Source organism: Notamacropus eugenii, chromosome 2 (genome assembly GCF_028372415.1).
Source record: "Notamacropus eugenii isolate mMacEug1 chromosome 2, mMacEug1.pri_v2, whole genome shotgun sequence".
NCBI classification, from domain to species: domain Eukaryota; kingdom Metazoa; phylum Chordata; class Mammalia; order Diprotodontia; family Macropodidae; genus Notamacropus; species Notamacropus eugenii.
The window spans coordinates 182,376,651-182,390,752 of NC_092873.1; the positions used below are offsets into that span (position 1 = coordinate 182,376,651).

The following is a 14,102-nucleotide window of genomic DNA, read 5'->3' on the forward strand; positions in this document are numbered from 1 at the left end:
AGACATAAGGGGATTTTTTTATTATTATTATTAGTTCCAAATAGTCTCCTTCCCCCAGAAGCTCCCACAACCATTGAAAAGGTAAGAAATATGATGCCCATGATACATATGAAGTCAAGCAAAACCTTTCTACATTAGTCATGTTACAAATAAAAGCAAGAAAGATGAAGTGAGCAAAACATGCTTTAGTCTACACAGAGTTAACTAGTTTTCTTTCTGGAGGTTTTTATTCATGAGTCTTTTGGATTTGTTAAGGTTCATTGAACTGATCAGAGTAGCTAAGTTGTTCACATGTAATTTTCATTACAATATGATGCTAGTATTGTGAATAATGTTCTATTTTACCTCACTTTGCTTTACATCATGCAAGTTTTCCAAGGGATTTTTTAAAATAGTTCCCTTCATCATTTACTTTTTAAAAATTCAATTCTATTTAACATTCTTATATTTTTAAAATTTTGATTTGAAGATCCTCACTATCCCTCCCAAACCTCTACCGCACACTGAGAAATGATAGGATATCAATTATACATGTGAAATCATAAAGAGTACATTTTAATATTATTCATATCACCAAAATAAAGAAAAAAATATAAAGAAAAGTGGGAAAGTATACTTCAATTTGCACTCAGAGTACATCAATTCTCTCTCTGTCTCTTTGAAGGTAGATAGCATGCTTTAAAATTGTCTTGGGTCAATTTTTGGATCACAATACCAAAGTCTATCACATCATGATCACCATTTTTATAGAATCATCATTACATTTATGTTGCTGTGTACAATGATTTTCTAGTTTGTCTCCTCAATTCATATAGGTCTTGCGATGCTTTTCTTTTTTTAATTTTCCCTGAAAAAAGGTTTTATTTTATTTTTTCCTCATTTTTCTACCTCTTCGGGATATGTGGAAGTTGGTTTCTGGTTCTACACTTTCCCAAACCTAGTGCTAGCTCTCAGAATCTTACTGATGACCTTCACTGGACTTCAGGGATTAGCTAGTTGCTTTCACTGGAGGGTAGGCTACCCTTCTGGCTTGTACATGGAGTGGGATATGGGATTTAGCTCCTGGCCTGCCCCAGGAATAAAGCCTTGCTACTGTAGGGTTACTGTGGTAACAGAGTCTTCATGGTGGTTTGGCTCTGGGGGAGGAATCTTGTTACTGATCTGTCTCTGGGGTAGGGTACTGCTGCTGGGTTGCTATGTGTACTGGATGGCCTGTGTCCCTACACAGCTTGGTGATGTGGTAAAGAAGAAAGACACAGGAGGCAGGAGAAGAAAGACCAACTCCATTTATTGATCGGAGGGTCCAGGTATTTATAGACAGAAACTGCAAGTCTACATGACATTCTGCTTATTTCCTGCCCTAGTGATTTAATCAGTCTTATCTTAAAGACTGTGAGCCTAGTGGGCATCTATTTTACATATTCCTTGTTTTCTGTAATTCTCTTGTTTGTCTCATGGAGACAGCAACATCTGGGGGACATGGAGAGCCATTCTGGATGATAATGAGCACAGTCTCAAAGAACAGTTTCCCCTAAGGTCTATCCTGATCTTGTCAACCGCACTCCACCCTTTCCCTCAACAGCTATGGAAACAGGATCTCTCTGATGGCCCAGGGGACTATGTCACAAAGAGGTATAAAAATGAACAAAAAAGAAAAAAATAAAATAAAACCTTGACTATAGAAGGATAATATGGTGAAAGGGAGGATTGAGACATAAACTTGGAAGAGGACAATAGTGTCAAAATGGCTACTTGTGAAGCCTCAAAGAAAATTGTAATATGGTCTCAGGACTCAAAAGAATGCCTTACTTCTTAAAGAAAAAGTATTTTAAAATAAAAATGGAGAAATTGGGACAAGAAATGAGAGTAATGCAAGAGAATCACTGAAAAAGAATAAATAGCATGCGAAGAGATATCCAAAAAAAAAAAAAAAATTCCAAAGAAAATAACTCTAAAAAATAGAATTGGCTAAATGGAAAAGGAAGTGCAAAAGCTGACTGAAGAATATAATCCCTTAAAAATTAGAGTTGAGCAGATGGAATCTAATGACTTTATGGGACATCAAGAAACAATAAAACAAAATCAAAAAAGTAAAAAAAAAAATAGAAGAAAATATTAAAATTCTCATTGAAAAAAGAAACGACCTAGAAAATAGACCCAAGAGAGATAATGGAAGAAGCACTGGACTACCTGAAAGTCATGATCAAAAAGAAAAGACAAGACAAAGCAAGACAAGAGAAAAGAAGAGGAGAAAAGAATCTTGGACAACATCTTTCAAGACATGATTAAAGAAAACTGCCTTGATATTTTAGAACCAGAGGGCAAACTAATCACTGCCTGAAAGAGATGCAAAAGTTAAAATTCCCAAGCACATCACAGTCAAATTGCAGAATTCACAGATCAAGAATAAAGTCCTTCAGGCAGCCAAAAAGAAACAAGTCAAATATCATGGAATTATAGTCAAGATTACCCTGGATTAAAAAAAAAAATAAAAGCACTTTCAATAGCCAATATGGTGAAGTAAGAAATAAATAGCTGTAACTCCCATATTCACCTCCAAACAACCACAAAATAGAACCCTCAAACAAATCCTGGAATAGAAGAACAAGCAAAAATATGGGGTAGAACAACTTTTAGCCCAAGAAACTTGCATGTTTAGCAAGATAAGTCCATCTCATTAGGAGAAAGGAGAGCATGATCCAGGAAGGGAAGCATCCCAGTAAGCCAGCAGCAAGCAGCACCTCAGTAAAACAATGGGAGATCCTGAGCCTCAGTGTGGTGGACCAGGCAAACACCAACACCAGGACCTCTCACTTGCCTTAGCATAGTCAAGAGAACCAACAGATTCTAGCTTCAAGAACCACCCTACACTTCAGTGTAGCCCTGAGCAAACAAGCAGCTTCCAGAGATCAGACTTTCATATACTGCAGTACAGTCCTGGGCAAACAGGTAGATGCCAACCCTATAGATGCTAAGCAAACAGGCAGCCACCAGTCAGCACCAGCCTGCCACATTTCAGTGTGGTCCCAGGTAAACAGGCAGCCTCTAGATACAAGACCACCATGAGTTTCAGAGTAGCCACAAGGAAATGCAGAAACCCTCACCAAGCCTCAGAACATGACAGACAATATCAGTAGGACCCCAGTTCAGCACCAGATCAGCTGCCAGACCCCTATAGCCTTCAGCAACGCCAGCCATCCCCCACCCGAACCCCTCACTGCAGCATCAGAAACAAGGGTCCCTCATAGGCCTCAGGGTAACATCAGTGCAGCACCAGGTAAGCAGCCAGGGCATGCAACCAATAGCACAAGAAGCCAGAGACAGTGCCCCTTTCACCATGAGGGCAGAGTTCAAATTTAAAAGAAAGAGAAAAAGTCAAAACAAAAAGAATCTGACATGAAAGACCAAGATACCAACTCAGAAAAGGATACCAACATCAAGACACCTTCAGGCAAAACTCCAAAGAAAAATGGGAAATGTTCTTAAACCTGGAAGAATACATGGAAGAGCTTGTAAAAAGAGCTTAAAAGAATACAAGAGAGGTAGAAGAAAAACTGGGAAGAGAAATGAGAAGTGATATAAGAAAATAATGAACAAAGAGTCGACAACTTTGAAAACTGTTTAAAAAGTAGATTTTGTCAAATTGAAGAGGAAATGCAAAAATCTATTGAAGAAAAGAATTCCTTAAAGAGTACAGTTAGCAAAAGGAAAGGTACAAAAGAGAATTGAGGAAAACAATACCTTAAAAGTTAGAATTGGATAAGTGGAAATAATGACTCTAGGAGATATCAACAATCAATCAAACAAACTTAAAAGAATGAAAAAAATGGAAGAAAATACAATAGCTCATGGGAAAAACAACTGATTTGGAAAATAAATTTAGGAAAGACAATATCAGAATCATTGAACTGAAAGTCAAAATGTGAAAGAGGACCTGGACAGTATATTTCAAGAAATTGTCAAGAAATATTGTCATGTTGTCTTGAAACCAGAGAGCAAAACAGTCATTAAAGGATCCACAGTTCATCTCATCAAAGAGATTCCAAAATATAAACCCCAAGGTACATTATAGCCAAATTTCAGAAGTATCAGCTCAATGAAAAAACATTCAAGTGTCCAGAAAGAATTAAACATCACCAAATCACAATCAGGATCACACAGGACTTGGCAGCTAAATATTACAGGATTCTAGTAAGCTTCAGCTGAAGTGAAAAATAAGCAGGGGTAGAAATCTTGATGATAATAGACAAAGTAAAAGCAAAAATATACCTCGCTAAAGAGATGCAGAAAAAAATTACATCATGTTAAAAGATATACACCATGAAGTAAACAAATTAGAAGATCAAGGAATAATCTACCTGTCAGATCTATGAGGAGGGGAAAAATTTATAACCAAAAAAAAGATAGAGAAAATTACAAATTGTAGATTGCATAATTTTGATCATGTAAAATTGAAAATCTTTTGTACAAACAGAAGCAATGTAACCACAATTAGAAGGGAAACAGAAAGCTGGGAAACAATCTTTAAGCAAGTGTCTTAGATAAAGGCCTCATTTTTCAAATATAGAGAAATGAGCCAATTTTATGAGAATACAAGACATTCCCCAATTGATAAACAGTCAAGTGATATGAGCAGGAAGTTATCAGATGAAGAAATCTAAGCTAACTATAGGCATATGAAGAAGTGCTCTGAATTACTTTAGATAAGAGAAATTCAAGTTAAAACAACTCTGAGGTACCTCTTTATACCTATTAGATTGGCTAATATGACAAAAAGGAATATAGTAAATGTCGGAGAGGGTGTGGGAAAATAGGGACACTGATGATGGAGTTCCAAATTAATCTAACTATTCTAGAGAGCAATTTGGAACTATATCCAAAGGCCAAGCAAACTGTGTATTCCCTTTGCTCCAGCAGTTATTATTAGGTTTATATCCCAAAGTGATTATAACAAAAGGGAAAAGGACCTCCATGTCCAAAAATATAGCAGCCCTATTCATAGTAGAAAAATTTTGGAAATTGAAGGGATGCCCATATATTCAGAAATGGTTGAAGAAACTGTGATGAATGTAATAAAATATTATTGTTCCATAAGAATTTATGAGAAGGAAGATTGCAGAAAGACCTACATGTGCTGATGCTGAGTGAAGTGAGCAAAACCATTGTATATAGTAACAGCAACATTATGCTATGACCAACTTTGATAGACCTAGCTCTTCTAAGCAATGAATGATGTAAGACAATACTAAAAGACTCATGACTGAAAAGACAATTCACATGTAGAGAAAGAACTATGGCATCTGGATGCAGATAGAAACATACTATTTTCTCTTTTTTGTTGTTTTCTTCTTTCTCATGTTTTTTTTTCTTTTTTCCTTATGTTCTGATTGTTCTTTCAGTATGTGACTAATGTGGAAATATGTTTAATATGATTGTACATGTATAGCCTATATCAGATTTTATGCCGTCTTGGGGAGAAGGAAGGGGAGGAAAGAGGTAAAAATTTAGAACTCAAAATCCTATAAAAGTGAATGTTCAAAACCAAAAATAAATATATATTTTTAAATTGGCTTTATTTCTTTTGTTTGTGCAAAATAGTATTCCATTATATTCATATACCACAACTTGTTCAACCATTTCCAATTGATGAGTATCCCCCCAAATTTCTAATTCTTTGCCACCATAAAAGAACTGCTATAAATATTTCTTGGGGATGGAGCCAACATAGTGGAGTAAAAACAAAGACTTAACTTGAGCTCTCAAATGGAAGCTAATGACTTCATGAGAAATCAAGAAATTATAAAACAAAGCAAAAATAATGAAAAAATAGAAGACAATGTGATATATCTTACTTGAAAAATAACTGACCTAGAAAACAGTTGGAGAAATAATTTAAAAATTATTGGAGTACCTGAAAGCCATGATCAGAAAAAGTCTCTAGACATCGTCATTTGAAAAATTATCAAGGAAAACTGCCCCCGTATTCTAGAACCAGAGGCTAAAATAGACATTGAAAGAATCCATTGACCACCTCCTGAAAGAGATCTCAAAAGGAAAATCCATAGGAATATCATAGCCAAATTCCAGAGTTCCCAGGTCAAGGAAAAAATACTGTAAGCAATTCAAATATTGTTGAAACACAATCAGGTAACACAAGATCTATAAGCTTCTACATTAAGGGATTAGAGGGCTTGGAATATGATATTCTAGAGCTCAAAGGAGCTAGGATTAAAACTAGGAATACCTACCTAGCAAAACTGAGTATAATCCTTCAGGGAAAAAAATGGGCATTCAATGAAATAGAGACCTTTCAAGCATTTCCTGATGAAAATACCAGAGGTAAATAGAAAATTTGACTTTCAAATACAAGAAATAAGAAGCCTGAAAAGGAAGACAGGAAAGAGAAATTATAAGGGACTTACTAAAGTTGAACTGCTTACATTCCTACATGCAATAATAATATTTGTATCCCTTATGTAGACAGAGGGCACAAAGTAATGAATCTAAAAAATAAAATTAAGGAGTGAGAGAAGAATATATTGGGAGAAGGAAAAGGGGAAACACAATGGAGTAAATTATCTCACAAAAAAGAGGCAAGAAAAAGCTTTTACAATGGAGGGGGGAGGTGAGAGAAAAGGAGTGAACCTTACTCTCATGAGATTTGACTTAAGCAGGAAATAACATGAACACTCAATTGGATATGAAAATCTATCTTAGCCTACAGGAAAGTAGGCAGAAAGGGGATGGGGGGGGGAGTGATAGAACCAAGGTTAAATGGGAGGAGGGGGTAATCAGAAGTAAACTCTTTTGAGGAGGGACAGGTTCAAAGGAGATAATAGACCAAATGTGGGGATAGAATGGAAGGAAATATAGTTTGTCTTTTACAACATGACTGTTGGGAAAGTGTTTTGCATGACTGCACATGTGTAACCTATACTGAATTGCTTGCCATCTCAATGGGGGTGTGTGGGGAGGGAGGAAAGTGGAGAAGTTGGAACTGAAAGTTTTAAAAATGAATGTTAAAAATTGTTTTTACATGCAACTGGGAAATAAATACATACAGACAATGGGGTATATAAATCTAGCTTGCCCTACTAGAAAATAGAGGGGAAGAGGATAAGGGGTTTGGGGGATATGATAGAAGGGAGGGCATATTGGGGGAAGTGGTAACCAGAATGCATGGTGTCTTGGGGTGGGGGAGGGGAGAGATGGGGAGAAATTTTGAAATTCAAAACCTGATGGAAGTCAATGTTGAAAACTAAATTTAAATTAATTAATTAATTACAAATATTTTTGTACATGTGGGTTATTTTCCCTTTTTTTTTTATCTCTTTGGATACAGATCCAGTAGTAGTATTGCTAGATCAAAGGGTATGCATTTGTCATGTTAGCCAAACTGATAGGTGTGATGTAATACCTGTCATGGATTAGGTTGTTGCATGTACATCAGGAAAGAGAAAGTTGTGATATTTAATGTATGCTCAATTTTAAGGAATTATTTTTATAATCTAAATTAAAGTGCTCCACTTTCTTAAGGAGGACACTGGTCCTGAGATATATTGGAATAAGAGAGATGTTTCAAGTTGGTATTTAAAAATACGTAAAGCTATGCACTACATAGTGACTCTAGGCATTATATCTTCTTGGCTTATTCAGTTAAAAAAAGAACTGAGTTAGGCCTCACTGGGCAGAGGAGATCTTTATTCTCTAGGAATGGTCTATAGTTTGGGAAAGAATCCTGTGCTGGAAACAGAATGGAAAGAAGGGAAGGATAATCGTGGTATAACCATGTACTGTTTCTTATAATGCCCACTGTCAAACTATTAAGTACATTGATCTTGAGAGGTATTTGGATCTTAACTCAACTTTCAATCATAGGTGCAGCTTCCACAATCTCTAGCATTTGATTGAGGAAACTTTATGTGAGAGTGAATTTAAAAAAAAATAGAACTTTGCTAAATACAGACAGGATTATTAAAAAAAAAATAACAAACACATGGACTGTTGCTCTGGAAAATTTCTAGTTCCAGGTAAATATTTGAATCTAACAAAAGAAAAGAATTATTTAAATTGAAAAAATATTTCAATAATCCTCAAAATATAGGTATGTACACATTTATGCAAATTGGATGGAAATAGATTGCAAATTACTTCCTAGACGCTCAGTCTTATATGATATGAGGTGATATGGTATATGTTCTTAAAACCTCAAACCTGAGGCAAAGAAATAGGAGAGGGAAAGAAAAGAGAAAGATTAATGTTTTACTGACAGCAAGAGATAACTGAGTCAATGATCTGGACAGGGAGAGGAAATGAGGGAGAAGGAAAAGGAGAAAAACAAAGAGAGATGGAGAAAAAAAGACAGACACAGGGAAAGAGATTGAGATAGTAAATGGGAGTTGTGCTCTACTCTAGTTAATGACCAGGCAGAGTGGAAGCTATAGTATATATTAAGATGTGACCAAGTAGCTTTAAAAAACAGTTTTAAAATATTATTACATTGCCTACTAGAAAAATATAATGAGAGAGGAGTGTAGTCCTAGGCCACAAGCTGTAGGTAGTAAAGATCTGTCTTATGACTAATTTCCATATAACTTTCACACTTGTTCTAATCTTCTTAGGTCATATGAAAAATCAGAAGAAAAAAAAGATAACCAAACATACAAATTTTCCTTTCATTTTACTGATATATCTGTGGAATGCTGCTACATCAGTTCCCTTTCGAAGCCAAATCAAAATCTTACCATCTACATTCCAAATTTAATGCCACATAAGTGTGTCAGTGATGTCATAGTAAAAGCAAAGGTTTTGATCCCTCCAAAAAACATACATATGTATACATACATATATGCATGCATATGTGTATGTATATGCACATGGATTTACATATGTGAATATCATCAATTTCATAAGTGTTCTTTATTTGGTAAATGAACTTTCTTTAAAGGAAGAATGAGAATGAAATTGTGAGATTCATACCACGCTAGCTGCTGAAAGCTACCTTCTCATCTTAGTCACATGATCCAGCATTGATGTTCCACATTCCAAAGATTATTTTTTTGTCCAAATCTGAAGAAGTGATACATTATTATATACTACTTCCAAATATCTAAAATGTAGTGAATTATAAAGAAATAATCATTACAATCTACAACATTGGTGTAGTAGGTAATAAAGGAAATCAATCAACTGTTAGTACTCATAGTTTTGCAATGGATACTAAATTACGAGGCACACAAACTGACTTGTCCTGTGGCCACTTTGGCATAGGCACTGGGAATAATGCAAAGTTTAGATTACATGATATATACAGGCCTAACCTTCAAGGAGCTTATATTTTACTTGCCCTGGTCTCCATCCTCCTGTTTCTAAACACACAAATGTGTGCACGCACGCATGCACACACACACACACACACACACACACACACAACACTTTGAGATAAACTGGGAGGAAATATCCAAAACAATGAATGAGAGAGGAGCATGAAGAATGATACCTAGTACTTAGTAAATGTTCCAGAGAAATTCACTCTTATGATCATTGCATGTTGGTAAACAACTTCTCTTTTGTATTACCTTCTTCCTACATGCCATTCCCTGTAATGCTCAGTATTTAGACCTCAAAAATAAAAGTAAAGATGGGAAGAACACCATTTTCAGAGATCATGGCAAGGGCATAAGGAAAACTGATGGGTCTTTGCTCACAATATAGGTTGGTAGGAATTTCAGGAAACAGATAAGAGAAAAGAGGAAAGAAAAAGAGAGGAAAGGAGAGAGGAGAGAAGAGGAAAGAAGAGAAGAAAGGAGAAGACAATGGAAAAAGTCATGGAGGAAAGAAAAAAGTAAAATTCTAAGGCCTCAAAGTATATCTTGAGATTCATGATGGCATGCCCTCAGTGTAATATGGTTATTTCCATCATATTATTAAGCAATTGATATGGTAAGTGAATCTTGAACAATCATCCTCTAATATTCCAGCAGTTCTTTAAATTTGTTTCTAGACAGAGAGAGAAACAACTGCATAAAGAACCAACTCTTAAGCCAGGAAACCTGGGATTCAAGTCCTACCCCTAATGTACTGATTCGATTAACCTAAATTCGACACTTGGCGTGCTAGGCAAACCTCTCAGACTCTAAGATGCAGAAAAAAGTTCTGATCTGCTTTGAAAGAAAGACTTTCTTTACCCAGGAGAACTTAATAGTAATGAAATCACAGGTCCTACTGCATTCCTTTTCTTAGGAGAAGAGAAAGGGTTCCTCTCTTATGATAAAAAATGTGAGGGTTAGACATCATTGTTTAATGGTGATACATAATTAAAGGTAGATATTGAGGCTATAACTAAGATTATTCGCACCCAACCTATAGTGATGTTAAAGTATTACTTTTTTTTTTCAAAGTGACTAAAGGCTTTTCTGACATTTCAAACTGTAGATGGATGCTACTGAGCTGCACCCTTAAATCCTTGCTCTTGTGAGTTCAGAGATATTTGAACATGTTTATTATAGTCAGAGCTTACAGCTGAATACTGATCAACATCACCACACTTATTAACATACATACCTTCTCTTACTTTCACCTTTATTTGCATAAATTTCAAAGAGCTCCTTCTCCCTCTCTGTTCAAACAGCCACTGACCTTTGTAATCAAGGAGAAAATTAGAAGCAGGTGGGATTATTTTTTTAATGATGTTGAGACCAGATTCCTTAACTTAAAAGTTGATGTCTCCCCTCCTTCAAATTCCTTTAAAAGCTTGACAAATATTAATTATTTATTTAGACCAAGACTTTGACTTCTATACTCTCTCTGAGCAAACTTCGAAAGTAACCCTTTGCTTATTGAGCCAATTAATAGGGTAAAAACATCTCCTCTAGGTCTTTTCTTTCCCCTAGAGCTTCAGTATAAACATGATATCATTGGAATTCAGCTAATAGCCTGGCAACCTTTTCATATTTACCTAGAGGATGACAAGTGAAATGGATGGAGGATATTTCCTTCAGGATTAAGTTATTATTTGTTTTAATGAGTGCATATTAATGACTCAGGAAATAATTTCATAGTCAGTGACAATTTTTTTTAAATTTTGTCTCTTTTGTTTTAGACTGTTCTTTACCATATTTCTTTTTAAATAGTCCCCTTGCCCTAAGGTTGCTAGGATGGTGTAGAAAATAAAACTCAGCCAGTATTACATTTTGCAAGAGCACAGAACCAAACAACAATAGAGTAGAGGATGCTAATTCTGTCAGTTCTGGGTTAACTGGGTATGGTATCTTCTCTTTGTAAATTTTCCATGATAGTTTTAATCCCAGCTCAATTCCACAATACCTAGAATTCAATTGCTTTGTCATGCAGTTTGGACTGGGAGAATGTTCACAAATTATGAGCTTAACCTAAACCAAACAATTTGGAAGGTAAATTCATCTTACTTAGGGAGAATTGATTGGTACTATCACCCAAATTGAAATTATTGCTCTAGATTTGACTGTTTGATCTTCGGTTAGTCACAAATGCTTTGACTCTCAGTTTCCTTATATAGTTAGAAGGGTTGCAGTATGTTTTATTCTGGTCTTATAATTTGGTGACTTTATGAATGAATGAGAGGAAATTTACTCTTCTTGGAGTTAAGAATGCTTGGGTTGAAATAAAGTTTCTGGATAAGTAACTTCAAACCTCAGTGCCCCAGTCAATTCTCTAACATTGCATTTTATGTAAATTTCTTCAACAAGCATCCATCTTCATCAGTGGATAAAATTTTTCACAGTTGGAATTCCAACACATGAATGACAACACAACACTAGATCATTCCACTCCCTACCAACTCAAAAAAAAAATTAAAATAGATCAGAGGATCCACAGTTTATTCCAAAGTAAAATTGAAATAATTATAATATTAGCCATTATCTATGAGTATCTGCATCAGTAATAAGTTTCTGCCTGTGCCAAGTATGTATACCTATAGTGTCTGAAAGTGATAGCATTGTTTCCACATTTCATAACTTATTTTTTAAAATTTGAATTCTCTAACCACTATTTTCTTTTCAAATTATCCCTATTTTAAGTGAGTAATAAGCAACATTAAACCATTAAGGACAACAAAAATATTGCATATAACACTGCAAACATATCATTTATAGCTTGTTTTTAAATTTATATTCAATGTTAATATGATAGTAAATAATCTGATTTTTGTCTTTCCTGTTCCTAATGTTTTCTCTATATTTAGAAACAGATTACATTGTTATAATTTTTTTCCTTTTTTTCCCCAATATTTTAAAATAGATGGAACATGGAATGACTCCTTGACTTCAGCTCCTTCTTAGCCAAACCAAGAAGCAGGGACTAGGTTTCTATGCCTTCTCTTTGTCTGTGATGACCAAGGTGTAGAGGTACCTACAATATCCAACCTTAAACTTCATATTATCCTTGTTTTTCTTCATCTTGACAGATTGGCATCTTTCTTGTTGATTGGCTGAAAGCAAGAAGTCTTTCATTTCCTCAACTTTTCAGGGCCTAGCAGAGGCAGCAGGATGAGGGGACAGCATGTGGCTGGAGAGCGGAACATGGCATCAGTGGGATGGGATCTCCAGCCTTCCAAACCCCATCCTTGCCCCACTCTGGGAATAAGGTCCCTGGTTAAAGCCCATTATTTCCATCACCATCCTGTAGAGAAGCTCCCAGTGGCCCTGGTCCCCCACAACAGGAGGATAGCACCCCCTTGTTATTATTCTTGTTTTATTATCATTATTTGCATACTTGTTACTGTTTTCCCCAAGTAAACACATTGTTTTGTCTTGTTTTGTTAGAAATCTTGACTTTCCAACTCATGTAAACTGACTTGGAATCATAGAATTAAAGGGCTGTTGTATAACCCCCAAAATCATTTAATGCAACAAACTTTATTTCTAGGTTGAAGCCATTAAAATCCAAAGATGTCACATGACTCTCTTAAGGTCACAAGTTAATTAGTAGCAGTGCTACAACTAGAATCCAGATTTCCTAATAACTTCATACATATACATACATATATATGCATATGCATGTGTGTGTGTATATATGAATTTAATACACACCATTTTTGTTTTGTAAAGCAGAGAAATCATTTTTCAGCCCTACCCAAAATTAGTAATCATAAAAATAGTTTTATCTTTCAATATAAACTAATTATAAAAATATACATGTACATTTTGTTTATATTATGTAAAATAATGTTTTTATTGGTGATAATGCCTTAAAATCTGCTAATGCACTGCCTCTCTCTCTTAAGGAAATTATAAGCAGAAGGCCCATTAGAGTCAGTCTATTAAGAACTCACTAGGCTTAAAAGAATCTGGGAGAATTTTGTTGTGGTTTTTTTCTAACATATTATGCCATGAAAGTCCTTCAAAAAGTCCAGGATGACGTACCCTTCATGAAAGGTGTATTATTTTACAAACCAGACATCAAAGGTCAAATTTTGCCCCATAACTAGATGTGTATAGCACACTTATATGGTAGGGGAACTTCTAACAAATAAATATCCAAAGTGATAAGCAAAGACTTATTATTAGTGTTGAATTGCTAATTGAAAGATAAGAAACTGAATGTTTTGCTTGACTATAAATGTTAACATTTGTATATTAATGCTGGAAGGGTTGGAAGCCAGAGGACTTCATGAATCAACCCTGGCAAATTAGAGAAATGAGGCCTACTTTTTCCTTCTTACATTCTGATGATGCAAACACTGACTCTGGAGTCAGGAAAGACCTTAGTTTAGAATCTGTCCCTGATATTATGTCTGTGACCAGCAGCCAGCTATTTAATATCTCTCCGACTGTTTCCTCACCTGTAAAATAAGGAAAATAATACTTTCCTTATAGGTTTGAATGCGTTAATATGCCCAAAGAACTTTGCAAAACTGAAAATGTCATACAAAAGTTATCAGCATGTGTGTGTGTGTGTGTGTGTGTGTATGTGTGCAGTATGTGGTAAAATAAGGCAGTTATGGAGAAGATTCTATAAGTTGAGAGAACCAGGAAAGACTAGATTCAAAGCAGCATTTGAGTTGAATTTTGAAGAAAAGTAGAGATTCTAAGACATGAAAGTGGGAGGGGAGGACAATTCAG

The 14,102-nt window shown here is 35.3% G+C and overlaps 1 pseudogene; it reads right to left on the bottom strand.

Annotated features, from left to right (window-relative positions):
• Positions 1-12,270: 12,270 nt before the first annotated feature.
• On the bottom strand, positions 12,271-13,410 carry LOC140530411 (large ribosomal subunit protein eL38 pseudogene; annotated as a pseudogene).
• Between the last annotated feature and the right edge of the window lie 692 nt (positions 13,411-14,102).